Genomic DNA, 24,581 nt, shown 5'->3' with positions numbered 1-24,581 from the left:
GCTGCTTTCCTTCCTCCCTCCCTCCCTCCCTTCCTTCCTTCCTCCCTCCCTCCCTTCCTTCCTTCCTTCCTTCCTTCCTTCCTTCCTTCCTTCCTTCCTTCCTTCCTTCTTTCTTAAGATACACCATTACCTCTGCCACTTCAATATTTAAGAACACATCTTGTGCTTATATTTGGAAATGTTATGGAAATGCAGTGGATGCTTTGATGTACAGCCCAGATGGTTCCCTCATCACTGAAGCACTCATTACCAGGTGATGACACTAATCCTGACTGACAGCTTGTAGCTGAGACCCCTCTGAAGATTGCTTCCAGACTACTCACTCAGGTTCATCACTTCTTCCCAGGTGCCTCCTCCTCAGGGTCATTCTGCATTCAGTGATTAGTAGATGCAGTGGATGGATGTTTTTGCTCCTTGCCTTAGTCAGTTGAAGCTGCTATAACAAAATATTATACTGGGTGGCTTAAACAACATTTATTCCTCACACTTATTTATGAAGGCTGGGAAGTCCAAGATCAAGGTCGATTTAACATCTGGCGAGGAGAGGCTTCCTGGTTCACAGACAACATCTCATTTTGTCCTCAGATGGCAGAAAGGGCTGGAGAGCTCTCTGGAGCCTCTTTTATAAGGGCACTCATCTCATTCATGACTTAATTACCTCCGAAGGCCCTGACCCCTAAGACCATCAAGGGTGGGGGGTAGGATTTCAACATATGAACTTTGTGGGACACTTTCAGTCCATTGTGTTCCCTTTGCCCCAGTTCAGGATAATTCTACAGGAACACCCAGCTCCAGAGCTTCCCATAGTGCAGACTGAGCGCTTTCCTATGTTGGCATCGAAGCCCAACTCGCTCTGCCAGTCCCGGTTACTTTACTCCCCACATTTGTGGGACGTGAGAAAACACTACCTACAATGTCCTGTATACTAATTTCCATCTTCAGGCTCTGTCTCCAGAGGAACTTGACCTTCTACATAGTAAGAATATGTTAAGTCCACTTAAGGGATTTGAATTCAGAAAAATCTTGCATGCTAATTTAGCACATTGAAAATCTCACAGAAAGGCTGTCCATCCCTCCACAGGGGTAATCAAAGTATGCTAAACAGTCATTGTTTGCAGCTTTGAAAGAACTCTGAAAATGTCTCATGCACAGCCAAAATGGCCACATTGGTTTTGTCCCTAGACCCGCTTTGGAGCATTTATTTTATGAGACACTGAAGAATGTGACAGGTTTTCTCAGCCAAATTCTTACAGGTTACAGAATAACCAAAACTCTAAAATTTAACAACTGTCTCAAAGAAAGCTTGATAGACATTTTGACAGATTAGACAACTGTATTATATTTTCTTACATCTGTGTGTCACTTTCTATTGCTCAGAGTACCCTCTCCTAATGTAATCATCTCACTTGATCCACAGCTGTGAGATGTACGCAAAGCTGACACACCTCTGATTTTATAGATGAGCATAAATACTGACACAGCCAGATTATTCCCCTCAGATAACTGGATGAGTAAACGGTAAACTGTGGTTGTTCAAACCTTCAGTGATATGAGTTGATATATATTGTACAAATAAATCAGTAAAAATTAAATGAACTTAATCAGTCTGAAACGAAGGACTTTTGGCCCCAACTCTGGTGATAACATTTCCCTATTTTCCCAGATGCATAATAATCATTTTTTATTTTCAGGTGGTGCTGTGCCCACCACAAACTTAGCACAAGAGAAGGGCTTTTTCATCCCACATCCAGGAACTAGAGAGTGTAGCAGAACCCAAGATCCTCGTCGCTATAACTGCTGTACCTCTTTCAGTGTACCAGAGAAGCTTACTAACTTTCAAATGAGTTTCAATAAAGTTTGGACATTACCCTTATCTACTGGGGTGCCAAAAAAAATGTACACACATGACTTGTATTCATCTTTTGTTATATATTGTTACAATTTTAATACAGTTTTTTTGTTTCTTAAAATGTGTATACATTTTTTTGTCACCCTCTGTATAACCATTTTGGCCTTCAGTCTTCAAACCTATTTAGCTGACTTAGATGGGGGAGGATAAAATGCTTCTGGATCAAATTTCTCAGTAGCAAGACTTGCCAGAATCTGATCTGGGTAAACCTTCTCACATCACTCATAAGCAGGGAGAAATTTATTCTTTTTTCTAAACTCAGGAAAATCTGAGTTAGGCTAATTACCTCCTGTAGTGACCATCAGCATACATGCAGATATCCAATATTGCTTTAAAAGCAAGTCATTTCTTTTTTTTTTAATTTATTGGGGTGACAATGGTTGGTAAAATTATATAGGTTTCAAGTGTACATTTCTATAATACATCATCTATATATCACATTGTGTGTTCACCACCCAGAGTCAGTTCTCCTTCCATCACCATATATTTGATCCCCTTTTCCCTCTTCTATCACCCCCCATTCCCCTTACCCTCTGGTAATCACTAAACTTGTCTGTGTCTATGAGTTTTTGTTTCTTTGTTTGTCTTATTCCTTTCAGTTTTATAGCCCACATATGAGTGAAGTCATATGGTTCTTGACTTTTTCTGTCTGACTTATTCTGCTTAACATAGTAATCTCAAGATCCATCCGTTGTCGCAAATGGCAGTATTTTATATTTTCTTATGGCAGAGTAGTATTCCATTGTGGATATATACCACATCTTCTTTATCCAATCATCTATTGAAGGACACTTGCGTTGTTTTCACGTCTTGACCATTATGAATAATGCTGCAGTGGCAATTGGGGTACATATATCTTTACAGATTAATGTTTTCAGATTTTTGGGGGCAGATACCCAGAAGAGGGATTGCTGGATCATATGATAATTCTATTCTTATTTTTTTTAGGAATTTCCTTATTGTTTTCCATAATGGCTTTACCAACCTACATTCCCACCAACAATGTATGAGGGTTCCTTTTTCTCCACAGCCTCTCCAATGCTTATTCTTTGTCTTGTGATTTGCATTTTCCTAATAGCTAGTGAAGTTGAGCATTTTTTTTCATATATCTGTTGGCCATTTGTGTGTCTTCTTGCCAGTAGTGTCTATTGAGGTCCTCTGCCCATTTTTACATTGGATTGTTTGTTTGTTTTTGTTGTTGTTGTTGAGTTGCACGAGTTCTTTATATACTTTGGATATTAGCCCCTTATCAGAGGCATTGTTTGCAAATATCTTCTCCCATTCAGTTTGTTGCCTCTTTGTTTTGTTGATGGTTTCTTTTGCTGTGCAGAAGCTTTTAAGTTTGATATAGTCCCATTTATTTATTTTTGCTTTTACTTCCTTTGCCTTTGAGGTCAAATTCATAAAATCCTCTTTGAACCCAAGGTCCATAAGTTTAGTATCTATGCTTTCTTCTATGCAATTTATGGTTTCAAGTTTTATGTTTAGGTTTTGATCCATTTTGAGTTAATTTTGGTATAGTGACAGATAGCAGTCTAGTTTCTTTCTTTTTCATGTGGCTTTCCAATTTTCCCAGCACCATTTATTGAAGAGTCTGTTTTTTCTCCATTGCATATTTTTGGCTCCTTTATCGAAAATTATCTGCCCATATATATGTGGGTTTATTTCTGGGTTTTCAATTTTATTCCATTGGTCTATGTGTCTGTTTTTCTGCCAATACCATGCTGTTTTGATTATTGTTGCTCTGTAGTACAAGCTGAAGTCAAGGAGTGTGATACCTCCAGCACTGTTCTCTTTTTTTAGGATTGCTTTAGATATTTGGGGTCTTTTGTGATTCCATACAAACCTGATGATTTGCTGTTCTATTTCTTTTAAAAATCCCATTGGGATTTTGATGGAGAGTGCATTAAATCTGTATATTGCTTTGGGTAATATGGGCGTTTTAACTGTGTTGATTCTTCCTGTCCATGAACATAGAATATCTTTCCATTTCTTTGTGTCTTCTTCAATTTCTTTTAAGAATGTCTTATAGTTTTCAGTGTATAGGCCATTCACATCCTTTGTTAAGTTTATTCCTAAGTATTCTTTTTGTTGCAATAAAAAAGTCCCTTCTTAACAGAGATATCTGTATTCATAAATCATGAAATAAAGGAAAGGGAGAGAAGCTGGTTTTGGGTAAGGTGGAGAACTTTATTTTGTTTAATTGATCTGACTTTTCCAAAAAGAAGAAGCATCCTAACATCTTTGAAAACTACTCATCTCCAAATAAGGAAGTATAATAGGCAACTTCTGTCTTCCAGCTTACTAGCTTTCCTTTCCATAATTTTAAATTCTAAAGAAGTGTTATATTGAATTTTTTAAATTGTAAATTACATTGTGAGCTTTTGCTGCACAACAAATGATGAAATCTTAGTGGGAAACAGTAATAAGCATTTATTTCTCACCCTGTTTTGTGGCTGGGTTGGGGGTAGGTCCAGTTAAGGTCTGCTGCACCTGTCCCATATGGGGCCTACACTGGAGAGGCAGCAGCTACCTGGGGGCACATTATTCTCATGACAAGTGGGTAACACTCAGCAATTCAAGAAAAAACACAGGATGCCTGTCAATGTCTAGGTGTGAAACTAGCACACTACCACTTCTACCTTCATTCCACTGGCAAAAAACAAGTTTACCTGGTTAGTCCCAACATCAGTGGATTGGACAAGTATGCTTCTCGCACAAAGGGAGTGAATATTTTCAGAGTGATCTAGTTTATTATAAAAGAAACAGAACAAACTTAGATGTTTCAAGAAAATTGCACAAAGTAAGAAAAAAGATACCAGTAATCATAAAATAAGTGTAATATATTTTAGTATCCCGGGAGGTAGTCACATGACGTTTACAGTTAATACATCATCAATCATCATAGGCAACAATTTTTGTAGAGGTTTCAGGTGTGTCCCTTTCTTCGCGTAGGGGGCTGTGGGCTGGGTAATGAATTCTGGGACTTCTCAGAAAGGAGTGCTTTAGCTGACAATCAGCTCTTTCTTCTTATGGTGGGGATAGTTTCACCACTGGAAGGGGGAAGGGAATGAAGGAAGGAAAGATGGATGGAAGGAATGGAAGGAGGGAGAGAAAGTGAGGGAGGAAATTAGAATGGTGGGGCTGAAAATATCTCCCAAAATTTATCTTCCTTACTTAATTCTATATTACTTCAATCTTGTTCTCTGCCTCTTTCTCCACCTAAATATTTATGCACATAAAGTGCATTTATTTATGGGCTTCTCCCTACATTTGAGCAACTTCATGAAAAGAAAGGTTTGAACCTCAAAGGCTGCAGTGTGTTTAGACAAAAATAGCATCAATGGAACATCTGGAATTTCAACCTGGGGTTTCCTCTAAGTGATGGCTGCCTTTCACCTGCCTGATTTTCCCAAAGTTTTCTTTTGATTCTTAACTGACAACACTCTTACTGCTTCTCTCAGCAACTATTTGACCCTGTAGTTGTGATTTTTATTCCAGCATCAGTCTCTCTTTCCCTCTGCATTTACACAATTCTGTTGCTGCTTTTCAGGCCTGTCCACCTGCCTCTGAAGCAACTATTGGCTTCAGCTGCTACCTTTAGGACTTAAGATGAACACCATCAATGAGAATAAAAGAAAAACAAGATTATTGTTGTTGAGCAGTAAACAAAATGTTTATGAATACTAGATTTCCATTTAGTTGAAAATTCTAGGACTTAACCTTATCTGTAATAAATGAATTGGCAAATTTCAGAGTGCTAAAATATAAATACATTTAAGCAAATGGAAACGAATCTTGTGTATAAAATGGCATTAAGCTCAGTTACAGTAGTTAAGGACAATAAGGGCTACACATTATTGGGTGAATTACATGTGCCAGGAACTGTATGTACCCTTCAGACCCCTGATCCTATTCAGTCGTCATAGTTATATTATGGTATGGGGTGATAACCATAATCCTGATTTTATTTTATTTTATTATTTTTTAAATGTAATCCTCATTTTAAAAATAGCATAACTGAAGCAAAGGGGCATTAAATAGCCTGATCAGTCTACTAGGTGGCAGAACCAGAGACATATGGGTGTTTAATACTCATTTTGACTTAACAGGTGCTTGAATAAGTAAATAGATGAGTTTGGACAGAATATATGGTTTGCAGGACAAGTATAGGCATGTATACCTGAGAAAATTCTGGGGGTCCTGAATGCCAAGCTAAGAGACTAAATCTTTTATAATTGATAGAGGACATATTTAGAAGGGTTTTGAGCAGCAAAGTGGCACTGCCAGTGTTTTTTACCGAGTAATCACAGAGGATCATGTTTCATGTCTTGAAGCTGAGATAGCCTTGAGGCAGTGAAGTGAGCCGTGAGAGTTTTGCAAAAACCTGCATGTGCGTCAAGGGGTCTGAACTGCAATGGCAGCAGCGAGACTGGAGAGAATAGGATCAGGGTGAGGAGTTTTGCGCAGCACCGTTCATTTTCGGAACTGGAAACTGCTTAGATACAGCAGCTAAGGGAGATGAAGGGGTTAACAGCATGAAAATCGCCTTTTGTGTGAAAAGCATTTCAAGACAGTCAGTTGTTTTGGGGCCATGGTTTTGAATATTAATTTTATTTGTTAGACTGTAAGGCATTTGCTTATAGGGCAAGAAAACGCCTACAAACCCTTGATTTGTCCAGGGCCAACTAATTTTTTTAAGTATAATAATATATTATCTTTAGGGAAAAAATAAGACTTTGTAATTATAGTTCTACACATGTATCAATTAGTTTTACCACTGTATACCCCTGACCTAGTGAATTTCCAGACAGAATATACTTAATAAACAATTGTTGAATGAATGAATGAATAAATCTCATAGGGACACAGAATAACTCTCTGAGATAGAAACTTCAGTTTTCCTTTTATATATAGGTAAGGAAATAGCTTGAACAAGTCGCTTCTTTCCTCTGCCTAGCATGTGACTTCCTGGGAATTGAACCCAGGTAGTCTTTTTCTGAGTTAAAGGCTTATGTAAGTGCATTATGCTGTTTGGTTAACATAAAGGATACCCCCACCGACCCACTAGTAAAGAGTAACTATGTTTATAAAATCCATCAGGTGGAATGGGGGCAGGGGGAAGGGAAAAGGGACAGCAGTCTGGGGGCTCAGGATTGCAAGTGCTCACCTCATCTAGGTGTACAGTATGCTGCCTCAGATCATGCCATTCTGTTGGAGTGGGAACAGCGGGAGCTGTGCCCCCTTCAGCTCCGACATACCATGGCAGATGTTTACCTGAGTGCTCTCCAGGTGCGAACCGTAACCACCTGCAGCCTGAGGAAGAGGCAGAGCACCAGGCTGAGAATTACAAGGGCTGCTGCTCATGGCTGAGGGGACTGTTGCCGACATATCAATTCAGAAGCATATACGCAAAACCAAAGGCTGCTTCTAGCAGGTAACTGCCCAAATCACAGAATCTTTTTCTGGGAAATAAGGACATTCCACAACACACAGCCTGTACTCAAATGCTATGTTTTTCATTACTGTGCTCTCCGAGATAGGTATTCCACAATAAAAGGTATCTGCGTTTCTAGAACAATGGTGATATTTAGAAAAGGGATAAGAAGCGAGGCCTGCAAATTGGATTCGAGAGCCAATTACTTCTGCTTTCAACAGTCTTGTGGCTTCAGTCATATCTTATTATTCCTGAGCAATAACATCCATATCTGTAAACTGAGGGGAGCAAAACAAGATTATTTACACTTATTCCATTTCTAAGATACTCTAATTCTGACTTAAGTGTTAACAAATTATTTATTGTATCTGATCAAGGGCTTGGCACTTCTTGAAAAGGGGAAAGGGTGCTGGACACAGAGACAGTGCTACTGATATGCTTGTGGGGTTAAAATAAATTGAATGACTATTATTACAAGCTTAACGGAGGACTGAAGAGGTGTCACTTTTTATTTATATTTATTTATTTTTAAAGATTTTATTGGGGAATTGGGGGAGGGGAACAGCACTGGGGAATCGGGAAGGGGAACAGACAAGTTGCTATCCTTTTGTTCTTCAGTCTAGTTGAGAAGGACGTTGCTTCACTGGCCCATGTTGGTATTGTGATCATTGTGCTCTTCCCGGTGAGGTAGTCACTTGCTGACCATTGGACGGCCACTCATGGCGGCTCACAAAAGCTCATGCCCACTGCCAGCCACTCATGGTAGCTCACGGCAGCCCACTGCAGCCCCACTGCAGCCTACGCTGCCGCCAGCAACTCACGGCAGCCCAGCTCCAGGTTGAGCTGTTGTTCACCATCTTAGCTGTAGAGGGCAGTGTCACTGGCCCTCATGTGGGATCCGAACCGGGACCCTGCTGCTCAGAGCTGGCGTCCCAAGCCAACTCCTAACCAACGTGCCACTCGGCCGGCCCCAAGAGGTATCGCTTTTTAAACATCTCATTTTCTCCCTCACCCCTACCCAAAACACACACACACACACACACACACACACACACACACGCTCACATGCTCACCATGTTTAGATCTGAATCAGAAGGAGAATAAACTTTAAGAGCAACTATATCACTAGAATATCACCAAATTGTCTTCTTATACTATGGTGTAAATGATTAAATATTTACTTCACAACTGTGAGGAAGACTAATAGAAGCAAGACACAGTAACTACCCTCAAGTTGTTTCAAGACCAGAAAGATATAAAAAGATGTGAACAACGCTGATAGAAAATATAAGCCATGCAAGTTTAGCAATCATGTCATTTGTAGAATCAATTTCATTTTGTCAACATCAGGGTAAAGGAGTTCCATTGCCTTGCCAATTATAATTATCCTTTTGTAGTTAGTTGGTATTCATTGGATTCTAATTTATGTGCAAATTAGTCAACATGGTCATATTTTCCAGGAGAAGGAATAGAGAAAATCGGAGAAGTTTAGTTACACATGTAGCTGATAAGTGACTGACCCAAACTTTAAGCTCTATGCCTGTAACCACTCCACACGCAGTCTCAGACCAAGCTCTACCAAGAGTTAGTGTATTTCACACAGCGTATCTGTTGTTACTACTGAAAAATGTCCCCAAATACTGAAACATGAAAAAATGCCATGCACTGAAATAGTCTAATAGAATACTAGTCCTACCTAGACTGTTGTTGCTTTAGAAAATATGCTTCAATCAAGGCAATTAAGCAGGCAGCCCAATCCGTGTAGCCCACCACTGCAGAGTGCTTCTCCTATTGAGCTTATGATAAAGTCAGACTCACTTAACTCCTACATGTTTGGGCATTTTTTAATAGAGAAAATGTAATTAGGCCAACCTTCCTAACAGCCTGTTAGATAAAAGGTTTGAGACAGTAGGTCTTCTATATTGTCTTTAGTGCATATCATTTTTTTTTCCTAATTTACCAACTGGTGAACGTACAGAAGAGGAAAAATAAAAATTTTAATGAACCCAACAAGCAGTGAACGTCTGTAACGTCGCACAGGTGAGCTCTGTCAGTTGGTATTAAGCTGGGACACTTTCTGGAACATAATCCTTTGAAAATGCATGAGTTTTGCACAGGAAGAGACAGGCTTTGTTAGGAACGGCATACCTTGAAAATGCGTCTAATCATGTTTTTAATAAACCTAAAAAAGTCTTAAGCAACGCATTTATGTATAATGGTGAATCCGCTGTAAGAAACGAATGGAAGTTCAAAAGGCTTTACCCAAGGTTACCCGGCGCTAAGTACTGCCTAATGAAGCACACATCTGCAAAAGAAAACTGATTTTCAGATGAAAACTAAGGCATTTTCTACTCTGCCTGAAATTCTTATAAAGGATATTTAGAGTAAAATAGAATAAAAGATCCAGGGATAAAAATACAGTCAGATAGAATATTACAGGGCAAACAAATATTCAGATTGATAACTATATTCCTCCATATACTATAACATATATGGAACTCTCAAGAGTTCCAATGGACTGTTTTTAAAAAAGTACTGTAAAAATAATAGTACTCTTATGAGTAATAATAATTGACTCATTTATTAAACATTTACTATGTCTCAAGCAATGCGCTCAGATAGGTTATCACAATAAATCATCAATAACACTACTGAGGGGTATTCCAATTTTATAGCTTTGGGACATTAAACTTCCCAGAGCATTACTATCAGTAATGGTGATGCCAGCAATTGAGATAAGTTTTGACCTACTCCAAATATCATGCTGTTATTCACAATACTGCCCACTTCAGCCTTATTATTAGACTATGCTTTGGGTCATCCTGCTGGATGAAATTGATTTGGTGTTGGCCTCCACAATCAGAGAAATCGCAATTCGTTTTTTCTGACCTAATCAATTACCTTGTACACAGAGGAGTGAGTGAGATAGAGAGCCACCCAAATTCCCCAACATACCGTAAGGCCACTCCCAAAGTCCTTAGGGCTCTGAGGCAACTACTTCCCATCAACCCTGTTGCCCCACTCACTTTGTTAACGCTTAGATTTTCTTTCTTGGGGCAAGGTGAAGCATGAGACTGAAAATGCAAATCTTTCTGTTTGAAATCAGCTCTGGTTTAGAATTCAGGTCACTGGAGTTCTCATCCCAGAGAAATAAATGTGGGGTCCTGGACATGTGAGCTCTTTCTCAGGCGATCGGTGCTCTGGAGAAGGATTGTGCAGCCCTTTTTTTAATGTTTTTATTTTTTTTTATTTTGCTAACTGAAATCAGTCAGTCAGAGAATCGTGCAGCTCTTTAGGGGTGACTGTGTATGCCTCTTCCCAACTCTGCACTCAGGATCTGCCAGCCTGGGAGCTTTTCCGTCATAGAAATGTCCACATGATCCAAGTCAGAGCCCACCAACCCCCCACCAAGCGGTTGGTAAACATCTCCAAGCACATCTCTGATCAATTTCCTAGCTAGAGGGGGTTTGCCCTAGATTAGAGGTAGCAGTCAATTTACAGCTCTAAGGTAAACTCAGTTTGACTGGTAGTGGCCTCCGCATTCAACAAGAAGGAAATGCATGCTATTAAGTTATTAAATCTGCCAGGAGAGAAGTTCTGTCTTCCATCTCCCAGAGATGAGGTTGGCACCAGAGGTTTTCATTGCTCTTATAATCACGAGGCAGTCAACATAAAGCTAATGATAGAACCAAAAGTTCTATGACTAAAAGCATTTCCTACATAAGGTGCTGCTGCTGCTAAAATAAATACACGGCATCATTTTTTGCTGATGTGTATCAAAACTGAGGTCCCTGTCCTGTGTCTTCACCGGGGTGGGAGAAGCTGATAGGAACAACTGCTCAAAAATCTGTATTCATTCTGTGTTCCAGCAAATTTGTCAAACAGTAATTGTGTCCATTACCCATCTCTGCAGGCTATCCACTGCAATCCACAGCACATTCTGGGGTTTTTTTTGTTTGTTTTTTGGTTTTTTTAATGGCACATCAACATCAGAGAAACTTTAGTTCGATTCTGACTCATCACTTACTACTAGTTTGACCTTGGAAAAATTAATTAAAATCTATAAACCTCCATTTTTTTCCTCACCCATAGCATGTAAATGATGATATTGACTTTCCATGCATTTTGGGAATATTAAACGAGGCAGTTCTGAAAGATACTCAGTAATGTCTGCTGCAGTAATTATTTTTGTTATTGTTATCATTAATTGATTTGTTAGGAAATGTTTCTTTTTAACATCTCATCAAAATATATTAATAATAAAGGAGGAGTTTATAGAGGTGGGAATGGCTAAGGAAATTTACAACACACAGGGCTAATATCCAATGTCAAGTGTTTACCTAGTTTTATTTTCTCTTGTAATCTCATTTTTATACCAAATCTTTAGTAAAGTTTTGCTACCTACGACAACTTGTGTTAATGCTACCTTATAAAATAAAGGGAGACTTGGGGGTGGGGGAAGCAGAAAGTGGATTACAGCCACTAAGAGGTAACCAATGATTTTGGCCATATAATAAGATATTTTGAAAATATACTCTCCACATTGAGAGGTTCTTAGAAATCTTGATTACTAGATAGACTTCCAACAGTAAATGACGTGGAGTTATGAGACATTTTAATTGCATATTAAAGCAAATGTTTATTCCAGGAACTGAAATACTTGAGGTTACCCAGGTATGTCAGTTAAAAAGCTGTCCATACACAGCATATTAGAATCCTACAGCCAACGCAACTGAGACACTGAGATGCTATCTCATGTGAATAATAGAGCGCAAATTCTTTTCAGATTACAGACTTGAACAGTGGGAAAGAAAAAAGGGAAGTTGGAGCAATCAAGGACTGACTTCATAATTTTGCCCAGAGTTCATTCACCCTGCTCTTTTTCTTAATGATGTTTGACCATTTGCTATTCGCTTCCCCACTTCCAGTCCTGAAATGGGGCAACAGTTCTTGATTATTTTTCTGAGAAATTACAAAGGGACATAATGACCCAGATGACCACAGAAAAGTTGGGTAGGGGGTTGGGTGCTTTTTGATAAGGCAGAGATAATTATGGAAGCTTAATGATTTGTTCAGGTTGTAAATGCAGGGGCACTTTACCGACCTTGCTATTTTATTTTGAATTTGTGAATAATGAATAATTTGTTTTAGGGCATTCAAAGGGTTTAAATGTCACATTTAAGACGTTGACCCTGTCATTTTTAAGTGCCTGGTTAGATAGAATAATCATTAGTAAGGCCAATGGGCGCTTTCCTTAAATTAAAAGGTTTTCAGAATATGTTTGAACTTGATATTTCCATAACTATTTTGTGAAAAAAAAATTAAATTATTGCTTTAATAAATGTTAAAGATGAAATTAAAATGTCTATTCTTATGCAAAATGAGCACTGTGGTCAATTTTGTCTTATAAATGTCACTTTCTATGGAGTCTGCTGTTGAGAAAACGTAGTCATGATTACATAAATGCATAGTTGCAAATCTATTGCATTTATCCATATTTGCTACATGTCATTGGAGTAATATATTTCCTTATTTTTAATTTTTTATTCATTTTGTCTATTATTAGAAAGAATTTGAAATGACTCAGTTTTTTTTTTTTTTAAAGAATGAAAGCAGGCCTTTGAAATGATAAACAGAATAAAGGTATATAGTTGGAGAGGATGTGAAACTGAAGACTACTTGTACCAGAAACCTTTTCTAAAGATGGTTAGAGCTAAGAAATTTGCACAAAAGTCATGGCAGCCAAGGCAAAAAGAGAAATGTGAGAGTGTTGTATTTTCCTCTTATATTCAAATAGAAAAAAAAAAAGTCAAGATTATCAAATAAGATTTTCCCTGTTCTCTGCTCTAAGCTCTTATTTAAGGCATAGAGCAGTGCATGTTGACACCCCACCTGCACCCCCTTTACTAGGCTCGCACACCCATCCTAGAGCTTCTAACAGCTGAATCTTTCTCTGGAGGATTTCATTTGGCTGATAGGAGCCATGTCACCCAGAGAGGCATGGGAGGTGTTATGCTAACTTCTTCCCAGGATAGTTCATATAAAAAATAATGGACTGATATAACATATAACAGGCCAGTCCCATGCCTCGCAGGGGGCTACATTGTGCAACAAATCACATATCAGAGTCCCTTGTGAGACCAGGCTAAGGCTCACGTTTGGCGGAAATTTCATGTGTGCCCACCTCTGTTTCCTCGCCCAGTGCTATTTCCCATACGTTCTCCAAAGGCTTCTCTTGAGACTACTACCTCAATAAGTTATTTGCTCAGGAACCCTCCTAAGAAGGGCAAAATAAATTTTAAAAAGTAGAAGTAAATCATTTTCAATAACATGTTGCTTATGAAATTGAGAAGCATTTTCTTCAGATAGCTATTTCCTGATTCTCCTCTTAATAAACATAAGGGAATAATATTAATTTATAACTTTTTAAAAGCAACTTTCCAAATAGCCTTTACTTTGTTTCTAATTCTCTCTTGGAATTTCTATTATTATTATTATTATTATTATTATTATTATTATTATTATTACAGGATCTTCGGATGATATTTTCTGGCTTTGATCAAAGGGAAGATTGATTAGTATTTGTCCAGGAGGAAGAGGCAGTCTGAATATAGAGATCCAATCAAAGTAAAAAATAAATAAGTTAAGACATTTGTTGGTCAGAAAGTTTGAGGCAGGCAGGGAATTTTGAACAGGAAGTAAGAGCAAGGAAACCTCTAGACCTGCTTTTAATCTCAGGAATCCCCTCCATATGGCTTATGGTTTTCAGCTAATAAAATAATCTCTGCGTATCTTATTTTCTCCATCATTAAACCAGGTGATAATAACGCTTGCCTGCTTGGATTGTAGTAAAGATTAAAATAAAATATATTTAGAGTCTCTCAGAGTGAGTGATAAAATGTCTGATTAATAGATAGCAGTTCAACTATTTCTTCAAATGTCACTCTTCAAGTAAACACATGTAATATTCAAGAACATAGGGGCGATTGCAAAAACTGTTTCTGAAATGAGAAAAAATACAAAAGCCTATATGTGAGAAATGTGTCTTGGAGGAAGAAAAAATAAAGTGTGTGTGTGTGTGTGTGTGTGTGTGTGTGTGTGTGTGTGTGAGAGAGAGAGAGAGAGAGAGAGAGAGAGAGAGAGAGAGAGAGAGACTTGGTCTAGAATTAGTTTGTAATGATCCTTGATTATATTTGCCTAAGGATTAAAAAAAATCGGAACAACTAACCCCATAAGGAAGCATTATTTAATGAAAATACTCCACACAAAGGGTAATAACATTAGTGGGAGAGGGGAGAAGACCATATTTTCTCCCAATAAAACGAAGCATAAGGAACACAGAATTTTAAATCTTTTGGCTCCATAAATGCATGTTTATTGTCTTAACAATAGCTGTTCCCTAAGTTAACAAATAAAACAATTATGAACTATTCTGAGTGAGATAGTAGCTTTTTCTTTGTTTTTGTTTTGTTTTTTCTTTAGCAAGCAACGCTACTTATATCTAGTCTAAGGGGAAAGGTTAGGATAAAGGAACTGGAGTAGTTTTATATCAATAAGACAGCCATTCATTGCCTGGCTTTGAATTTAAGCCACAGCAGTAGCCCAGACAATTTGTTGTGGGTAAAAAAAGCACTTCGTAGCCTCACCAGTGGTTTATCAAGGACTCAGAAAGAATCATGAATTCAACACTCCCCAAGTGTGTCTCATGGGATTTCAGGACGAAATGCTTGGAACTGTAGAACACTGTTTATCTGGAGATTTTCAATGCATGTTAAAGTGCATGTCAGAATATTTAAGGTTCTGGCAAAAAAAAAAATCCTGCATGAAAAGTAAATTGTAACTGGAGATTTTTGTTTGTTTGTTTAATGGTTTAGTTTATAGTTTGGGGCAAAAAGTTGCCGAGCGCCCTCAATGTCAGAATGACAGTGATAGCAGACTACCTCATTCATCATTATGTGCTCAAGGTTTTTGAGAGTTTACCAGTTGCCACTAAGAAGAATTCAACTTGGCATGGAGAGCAGAGCTCACAGGGAAGGAAATGAGGCAGTTCCTGCCCCCAAAGCAGCCACAATATTTGTTAGAAGTAGGCAGCTACTCTTACAATAGCTTCCTTCACTCAAGTTTCAAAACTTGTCAACTAACTAGCTAAATTTCCTCAATTCTCTTCCTCACTATTTCTAAAGGTGCATTTGTTGCCATAGCATAATGAGGGTATATCAGGTTTTATGCCCGTTATCCTCAAAATCACTCTACGGGGATGCTGTTGCACTGGACCAGTGTGGCTAAGGACTTAAACCCTCACTCTGGGACAAGGTAGTTGAGTGTCTCAGGTGGAAGAGATGGGGCTGCTCAGTCAAGTGGTGAGACTCGGAGTCTCCAGTGGAAGTTATGGTCAGTGAAGGGCTGAGCATACCTATGAGACGACTCCTGTGTAGCAGGCTGGAAATGGTGACAAAAGCTGAGTGCCTCTTTGCCTGCCACAGTGAAGACCTTTCAGTGCTAATTGAAGGGAAATGTCACCATCACTCAAAAGGGCCACATGCATAAAAGGCTGAACCTCAATGGCATAGCTCTTTGCATTCAGTACTTTCTTCTTGCATGCCAGTTTGTCCTGAGAGCACCACCTTATTCCTCATTCCAGAATCAACAGACCCAAAACACTCTGTGCAGCTTCCATGCACATACACACCCACCCATTTATTGCCGCCTGATGACCAAGTTCTCCATGTTTAGAAATCATCCTTTTATTGGGTTCCTTATTACTTAATTTTTTTTTTGATATTTTTTCCTTAGGTAAGTGAAGACAAGTAAACTTATGCTTAACTGTCTAAGAAAAGTCCTTTAACTTTTTATTTGCAAAAACAGGAAGTCTATTTCAAGGTTATTTTCTGTCCTTGCCCATCTGTGAAGCTTTGACAACTTCTCTCCAGCTAAGACAGAGAAAAAACAATTTAATCTAGCATATCTTTTTTTAGGACCCCCTACATTAGAGTTTAATTATATTTTAACTAGAGTTTTCCAAACTTATTTTGGCCCTTTCTTTATTCCCTCAAACTGGAGTTCAGCAGAGTTTAATGTTTTAAGTGTTTGAATGCAAGGTGCATTATTTGGTATTTGCATCTTATAAAACTATGTAAAATAGAAAAATGAGAGCAGATAACTAAGTTTTCCCATGCCTCATTTCCCCCATCTCCTAAACTGAATTAATAGGTTCTGTCATATTTCTATCTGTGACCTTGGGGAGTTTCAAATAGAAATGACCTGTAAAGTTTTTGTATTTTATATTCAGTTACTGTTAGGCTACTTAGGCTAAAGAAATGATGTATTTTCTTTTTAAAGCTTACTTTAATGCTTATTAAATCCTGAGTGATTGTTTAGATAACATTCCATCAGCCTGATTTAGTCAGGGAAACTAAGGCAGAGAGTATTTACACGTTCAACCCAAATTCATAGTCATTAAAGAATTAATACAATTAAACTGGATCATCTTCTAAGAGAACTGATGAACTCCATGTGTCAGTGTAATTTGAAGCATGTCCAAAACTGAAAACAAAAATGAAACCAAACAGATTTATCAAAGAAATCTATTAAAAATGTTGTTGCTCGTCTAGTTTTACCCCCTTCAAGGAGCAGAACTGTGACAAATAAATTGCTTTATCCAGATATCTACCTACCTTGAAATCGCTCTTATTTTTACCTCAGGAATGAAGCTTCACACCCAGATCTCTGTTGCTCGAGAGGAAAAACAAGTTTGAGTTACTGGAGATTTGTGTCAGCTTTCCCTAATTCTCTCTTCTTATTGACTTGAGCAGACTCTACTCGGAAGCCCAGCGCTAACACATCTGTTAGAGGAACGGAGCAAGTGGGCGGGGCTAGGCGGGTGATTCTGGTGCATGCTGACCTCTGCGTTTCAGGAATATGGGAAAGGTCCAATTTACTATTTTGAATATGATATTAGACTCCTCTCTTCCCATGTTTCTGCCTCTGTACTCCATCGAGCAGGGTTCGTTCTCTTATGTACGGACCTATCTGGCATCAAATTGCTTCAGTGATTTCTATGTGGTTCCAAAAAGAAAGCCCATACTTTTGTTAGCCAGTGAAAATTAAACAATAAATTGAGATCCGAGTAAAGAGGTTTGGGTTCAAGTCAGCCTGGAGGGGAGAGAGGAACAGATCGGTGTGCCTTCTCGTAAAGTCAGATGAGTAAATCAAGACAAATAAAACTGCACAGAGGAAGGGAAGATGGTGGAGGATAGGTAGTGGCTTGTTTTGCAAACACACCGGGAACATTTTCATTCCCAGTTAAGACAAAGACCCAACCTACTGATTCTCCGGCCTGGATCAGGAAAGATTCGAATCCTGGGTGGAGGTGATATTTGGGGTGGCTGAGATTATTTGGAATTTAGGCAGTCAGACATCCATTCTTATCGTCATGAGGAGTCATTTTTGTACCTTCGTGGCAATCCATACAATTATTAAAACAGCGTTTGTGAATAAAGGAATTATTTATTTTCATATTAGACTATTGCTACTGATTTATTTGTGCCCTGCAAGGCTGTATTGTTGCTAAAGAAGTAAGGGCAAGGTATTCAAATCCCTGATTAACTTAGAGTCTTATTATCCTAAAAGTTTTTTACATTGTATTTCTTTGGCTATTTTTTTCTTGGTTCTTTTGAATGGCACAAGTTAGTCTGTGTAATCTAAATGAGGAGCATGCGTCTTTCTGTGTATCTAGGCAAAATATAGTGAATGTCTTAGAGATAGCTCACAGATCACAGGCTCCAGTTAATAAAATTCCTAGGGAGTATAAGTGACTATCATGCCTTTTGTACCTCTTACTTAGCTTTTAGTGTCTGTTCTCTTTTTCCTTGTGATGTAACCTTAAGCTCTTATCGCCCTCTGGTATTTAAGACACCTATGTTAAAGAGCTTTATTTTGCAATAACTCCAAGGCGAAGTTCCCATAACCACCTAAAATTCATCCTTTTCTAATACAGTGTCGACAGGTAAGGCTGTGTACCAGCAGGTTTGGCTCTGAAATCAGGTTTGATATTGAGAGGTAGTGTCTGGTGCGACGAGGGGTCCTTGAACATCTGTTTGCCTTCCAATTGTTATTTTCCTGGTTATTCCCCAACACTGTGTTTATGAAATCGAACATAATGCCTCTGGTTTGAACTCGCTCTATTCTGGTTTACCCTCACCTACTTTGACCCGAAGTCTACATTTGGACTTGTTCCCGCAGACTTAACAGTAAGGTTTCCAGAGTGGGCTCTGCATGTCTCCTTTTACCACTCTTTGGCCGAGATTCTACTAATCTACTTAGGTCTTATTCCACAGATGAGCCTTATTATAAAGGGTCTGAGCCAGGGAAATCAGTAGACACAAATCTCTGGACAGCTTCCTATAGTTTGCTAAAGGAGCAACTCATAAGAGAGGGGTCACATGGTTTGGGTGTCACAGTATACCAACGTCCTATTGTGATAAATAAGGATGGCCAAGCATGAAAACTGTTGCAATAGACATCTGCTTTTCTGAATACTCAGCATTCTCCCCCATCCCCTTGGCAACAGTACTCTATTTTGTTAAAACGCTCACTTTCCTCTCCCCACTTTTGAGAATCCAGAGGTTACGGCTTAAAATTGGAATAATATCTACATTTATTTTTTCAAGTGTAATCCTCATCCTGTGAACAAAAAGAGGGGTGCTTATCTATCTTTCTACAATTTTTTTTTTCTCTCATAAAAGAAGTGTGGCCTGTGTCCACTGAGTTTTCCAAGGACACCTCCAGGCACAGTTCTAACCTACCACTCTCACCCAAAAATGCATCTCTATTTAATAAGAATTGAATATACACAATTTTGCAATATGCCTAAATACATGTTCCTTGGGCATACCTCCCAGTGAAGTGGTGCTGTGTTTGAGGGCAAAGACCATGGGAGGTACATCTTTATAGCTTTCTACAGCATTTCATTCACACACAAAGCCCGTACCACATTATTATCCAAATGAATTTAAGGGAAAACTTATTTTTACATAAGGTTTTCAAATTAGATTTGCAATTGTCACCTAAACCGTACTTCCTGCTGGAAAACATTACATTTTCTTTTCTCTTTCAGAAAACAATTAGTCATTAAGAATATCAAAACCCCAATGGCAGGAAAAAATTATTTAAACCTCACCGCATGTGGTTTGAAACAGGATTTTGTAACTGGGGAGACTAATCAAGCCCAGTGAGTGTTCTAAATGCATTTTCTATTAAACAGGGAAAGTGGTGAGGCCAACTGCTTCCCACCCGGGTCTTCAGACTCATTAATTAACTAGCCGCTGTGTGAAATTCACTCTAAAGAAATAAATGAACTCAAGATAATCCAGAAATGAATGATCTCTTAGGATTAGAGCCCGGAAGCCTTGCGACATGGCCACACTGTGAGATGGTAGTAGGACTGACAGGCTAGTGTTTGGTGACAGAGGTGATGCTATATGACTGAGGATGGGTGCCTTCTATGAGGCAGACTTCACCTACACAGAATCTACCTTCTTGATGTAATTCAATTCAATTCTTGCTTTAACCAAACTTTCCAAGTTGTTTTCTTTACTGAAGTAGATGATCAAGCCATTTAAAATATCAGAACGAACGAGGCTTTGTGAATCTGAATAACTCTAAAGAAAAATACCAGTTGTGCCTGAAATTCCCTTTATATTTATTCTTTCACAGTTTTTCATCCTTATCTTGTTTCCCTGTCTTTTCCCATCCTAAATCCATAATTGGGCCCACTAGTGAACATACCTTCTGGGATAGATAGACACAGGAAAGCCGGTTTTGTGTCAAATTGGATCAGAATAGGATATTCAGCAGTAGTCTTTCCCTCACCACATGGAAGAACTGGAAACAAAGGTCCCGGTGCCATGTGGTCATTGCCCGAAGGGGGAGGCATTGCCCCCTAGGGAGGGGGAGTCCTGCTTGCGTAACCCCCAAGTCATAGCATCTCTTTCCTTTCTTTCTCTATCCCCTGTATTATTATTATCTGTAATGTCTATAGATCCTGGGCCCATACCCTAAACTGAAGTTCTCTTATCTACCACTTTGGTAACTGAGATTTTGGTAGCTCTTTTAGAGTTCAGTAAGACTACAGTCTTTGTGCGTGCGTGTGTGCGTGCGTGCGTGCGTGCGTGCGTGTGTGTGTGTGTGTGTGTGTGTGTGCGCGCGCGCGCATGCGCGTGCAGAAATGGGCGATTGAATCTGACTCCTTGTCCAGCCATTCCTGGATTCCTGCTGCAAAGGAATCTAAGACCTGCATCTGGGAAGGTCTTGTTGGCACATCCCGGTGATACCTTGGGAAAGGGCTGCATGCTCAGTGTGATATCTGGAAACTGGCACAGCTGCCAATTGCATAGCTGCCTTTACGAGGTTACCACCTTAGGGTCTGCGTTTTGCATACCCATGCGAATAAACATGTTAGCTAGTCTTGAAATCATCCTGTTTCCTTTCCTTGGATCACAATTTCCAATACTGGGGCTTTTGAAAATCTTACTGTTCAAGATAAAGAAAAATGAAGTCACAACAGAACATATATATATGCAATACCAGATGGGATGCGCTTTCCAATATGGTGCTTTCTTCTTTGTCTTCTTACTGGCAGTTATCTCTCCTAGACTCAGAGGTGTGAATCACCATCCCCATGTGTTATCTGCTGAGAAAAGTGTGAGCTGCTTTCACATACATTAGCTCATTTACAAAGGCTGCGCTAGGTGTTTTATGCATGTATTATCTCATTTATCTGGAAACCACAAAGCATTTTTATATGCACCATTTCCCTAATTGTAGAAAATCTTGTTGTCTAGCCTAATCCATTCCTTTTACATATATCTGTATCACTCAAAATCTACTTTTACCATCAGGAAATGCTACTTTGGAATGTTGCAGAGTAACAGATGGAAGTCAGAATGACAGAAGGACAGAAAGTATCTGGGGCTGCAGAAAGAGAAAGATCAAAAATAAGTGGGGACATAGAGGTGAGTGTTCGGGGCACTAGGAGCTAATTTTATCTTAATATTTTTTTCAAAATGTTGTTAGCACATTTCAGACTAATGCACTTATCAGAATAAAATGTTTCATTCATATGAAGAGTTCATGACAATTTACTCTTCATTATTGCTCATCTAAATCAGCTGAGAGTATCAAAATCATCTAAGAAAATAATATATTCCACATGAATATCATTATAACTCCTGAATTGATAGATAATAGATAGATAATTTCTAATTCAAGGAATTTTTAAAGTTTATTATAGAAATATTTCAGTAGCAGGTTTCCTGTATTTAAAGAACGATGATGTTCCCTCTTTGTCCCAAATTCTTCAGTGGTTCCCAATTGAAAGATAATATTTAAACCTCAAAATCAGGCCTGAAAAGTTCTTCACGCTCTCCTTTCTAGCTATTTATCCAGCACCCCCCCACACCCCCCCGCCTCCAAATTCCACTCCTTCCAGATCTCATCTCACATGCTATACCTGGAAATAGTGAATACCTTCCTACATAACTCAGCCTGCTAAGATCCACTCCCCGCCTCCACACTTGTCAATATTATTCCCTGCACCTACAATCACATTTCCCTTCTTGGCCAATTAGAAAACCCTTACTTATCCTGCAAAACTCAATTCAAATTCTACTTCCACTTTGGTCTGCTTGATACCTTCAAAAAGATCATGGTCCTTCTTTCATGCTCCTTTTGTGCATTATTGTCTGTTTTAACCAACTACTTGGTGAGCAGTGACTTTACTATTTGCAAGTCTGTCCTCCCCTCAAAGCCTAATCCTGAATCATGCATGGACCCTGACTTTCTATTTTGTTGTCTCTGGTGCCTGATACTGTTCCTGGCATGTCCTAATCGTGTCATGGTTTTTTGGTTGTCTAAACAAATGAAGAATGGATGGATGGATTGGTGAAAGGATCATAGCTTTAAATATATAAAGCAAGTGAGTCTTTCTAACAAGAGAGTTCTGTACAATGTGAGATTACTCCATTTATTGACAAGAATAGGTGGACCTAATTATAGTTACACAACTTCTAAATTTGATCACATTGCAAAAGTCATAGATTTCAGCATTATGAGCAAGAGAAGAAAAGACAGAGATAAGATATATTTTCTCTGTCATAACAATCCCTTGTAATTAAATGTAATGCTAAATAATTCTATCAGCCTGGAAAAGTAAGCTATTAGGCAATTCACTTTTCAATTATTTTAAACTATTATTATTTTTTCTATAACTGAATTGACAACATGTCTTCTCACTCAAAGTATTTTTAAAGCAGTGTCGTAAGAAGTGTTAAATAACACGTATCTTTTTTCTTAGAATTAGTAATCTACCCTAACGTGTAATTAAAACTGAAAATTATGATACGAATGTTCATTTTAAATAATGGCAGTACACACTGCAATCAAGATTTTATTTTATGTTTTGTTTTTTCCTCACATTTCTTCTCTCAACAAAAATGTATGTTATTGACTCTTTGGGGAAAAAAAATTATCATTTTCCCTATGATTCTTAATTAATTTGCTTTGAAAAACTTTTTTTTTTTTTTTAGACATTCTAGCTGTTTGCAATAATTACACACAGAAGACTGATGTGAAGGTCAGTCTCCAACATCTGGAAATGGAAACAGATTCTTAATTAGGGTAAGTTACAGATGAAGCAAAATCTACCTTGTAAGCAAGTATTTGATGGTACTATAGGGTCAGAGGAGGGGCAGAGAGGAGAAACAGGGCGAGGGAGGTATAAAAGCATGACGGGAAAGGAGGAGGAGGGGTCCTCACGCTGGATGGCTTACAAACAAGGAAACCCTCAATACCACGGTTGTGGACAAAGATGAGGGAGGTTAAAAAATGCTGTCCTCGCAAGTGGCTTCCCTACCAGAGACGTGAGACACACCTGTAGTGATACGAATGCACATTGGGACGTTGTGGGTCGGTTACAGAATGTCATGCTACAACGTGTGAAGCATCAGTCATTCCTTTTCAGAAGATTCAAGGTAGCATTAACTCACCTGTCCTCCTTCCGCAGTCGCAGTCGTGACTTTATTCAGGGCCCTGAGGCCAGCCCAGAATCACAGTGACTCACAGAGGTGTTTGTCACTCCTGGGGAGCACTCCGCCTCTAGCCCAGCAGCTGCTGTTTTGTGATAGATCAGTGGAGCAAAACATTATGCAGCGATGAAAAATAGGTCCTGTGCTGCTGTTCACATTCTTACCCCTTGTTCTACATCAGTGCATAGCCACTAATACAGCTCCTCTGGGGTTCACTGAACTGGAATCATTTGTAACTGCGAGGCAACTGTCTTTCAGGCAACCGTGATGGAGCCACCTCTGAAACCAGCGATGAGGAGAAATCATGTCCCAGTACATCCTTTTAGGTTTGTTTTTGATAAACTGGTGCTTGATGGGGGAGGCTGCTTGGAATGTAGATGATATTCATCAGTAACAAATGAGAAACTTTGACATCTGCCTTTTTTTTTTCTCCCCAAGAAGTTAACTGATTTATCTTTTGGAATTGCTAATAAGATTTAACTCAAGAGATAAGGGGTCTGGAATAAGATACAAAGGCTTTAAGTTTCAAGGGGTGTTCTGTGTAGTGAAGTCCTGAGACATTTTATCACATCTTATCTTACTTTGCTTTATTTACTTTTTTGGGGGGAAAATCCCAGTTAATCTCATGCAGTCTACTGAAAATACAAATCTGGAGAGCAGTCTTCTAATCCCAAAGGGAAATTATCTGCAAATTTAATAGTAATATTCCCCCTATGCTCATGCCATTCCCTGTAAAGTCCATGGCTTTAGAACAGTGTTTCTGATCTCAGTATAGGCAATTTCCATCTCAGCCTTGGTATGACAATCAATATTGTGTGATTTCTTCCACATGATTTAGTCCATCAGATTTATTGGTAATGCTAATGTCAAACATCAAATCTTCAATGAAAATGAAAATTCATATTTGGCCAAGTAACTTCAGATCAACAAATGTTTGAAGCACTTGTGTTGCTTGCATTGGACATCGATTTCTTTCTCCTGAAAAACAGGCTCTCTCAGCGGAGAACACTTACCTGAATCACATTCCTTTCCACATGAGAAAGAAGAAATTGGTTTGAAACAGGCATCAGAGACCTGGGTCTCTTTGGATCTCAGCTATGCCTTTCCTAACCATGTAAGCCCAGGTTAAAAGGAGACTTTCAATTTCACATGA

At 38.7% G+C, this 24,581-nt stretch overlaps 1 long non-coding RNA gene across 1 annotated transcript in view; it reads left to right on the top strand.

The window, feature by feature from the left end:
• LOC109389922 (uncharacterized) overlaps window positions 1-23,726 on the top strand; it is a 250,989-nt gene extending 227,263 nt beyond the window's left edge. The window contains exons 2-4 of the long non-coding RNA XR_002125479.1: window positions 21,245-21,358; window positions 22,931-23,021; window positions 23,687-23,726. This is a non-coding gene — a long non-coding RNA (uncharacterized LOC109389922). The remainder of the gene's footprint in view (window positions 1-21,244; window positions 21,359-22,930; window positions 23,022-23,686) is intronic.
• Window positions 23,727-24,581: the final 855 nt, after the last annotated feature.

This window comes from Hipposideros armiger, unplaced genomic scaffold (assembly GCF_001890085.2).
Source record: "Hipposideros armiger isolate ML-2016 unplaced genomic scaffold, ASM189008v1 scaffold_249, whole genome shotgun sequence".
NCBI classification, from domain to species: domain Eukaryota; kingdom Metazoa; phylum Chordata; class Mammalia; order Chiroptera; family Hipposideridae; genus Hipposideros; species Hipposideros armiger.
Note: the sequence above shows the minus strand (reverse complement) of the source record. Positions and strands in the feature narration are given on the sequence as shown.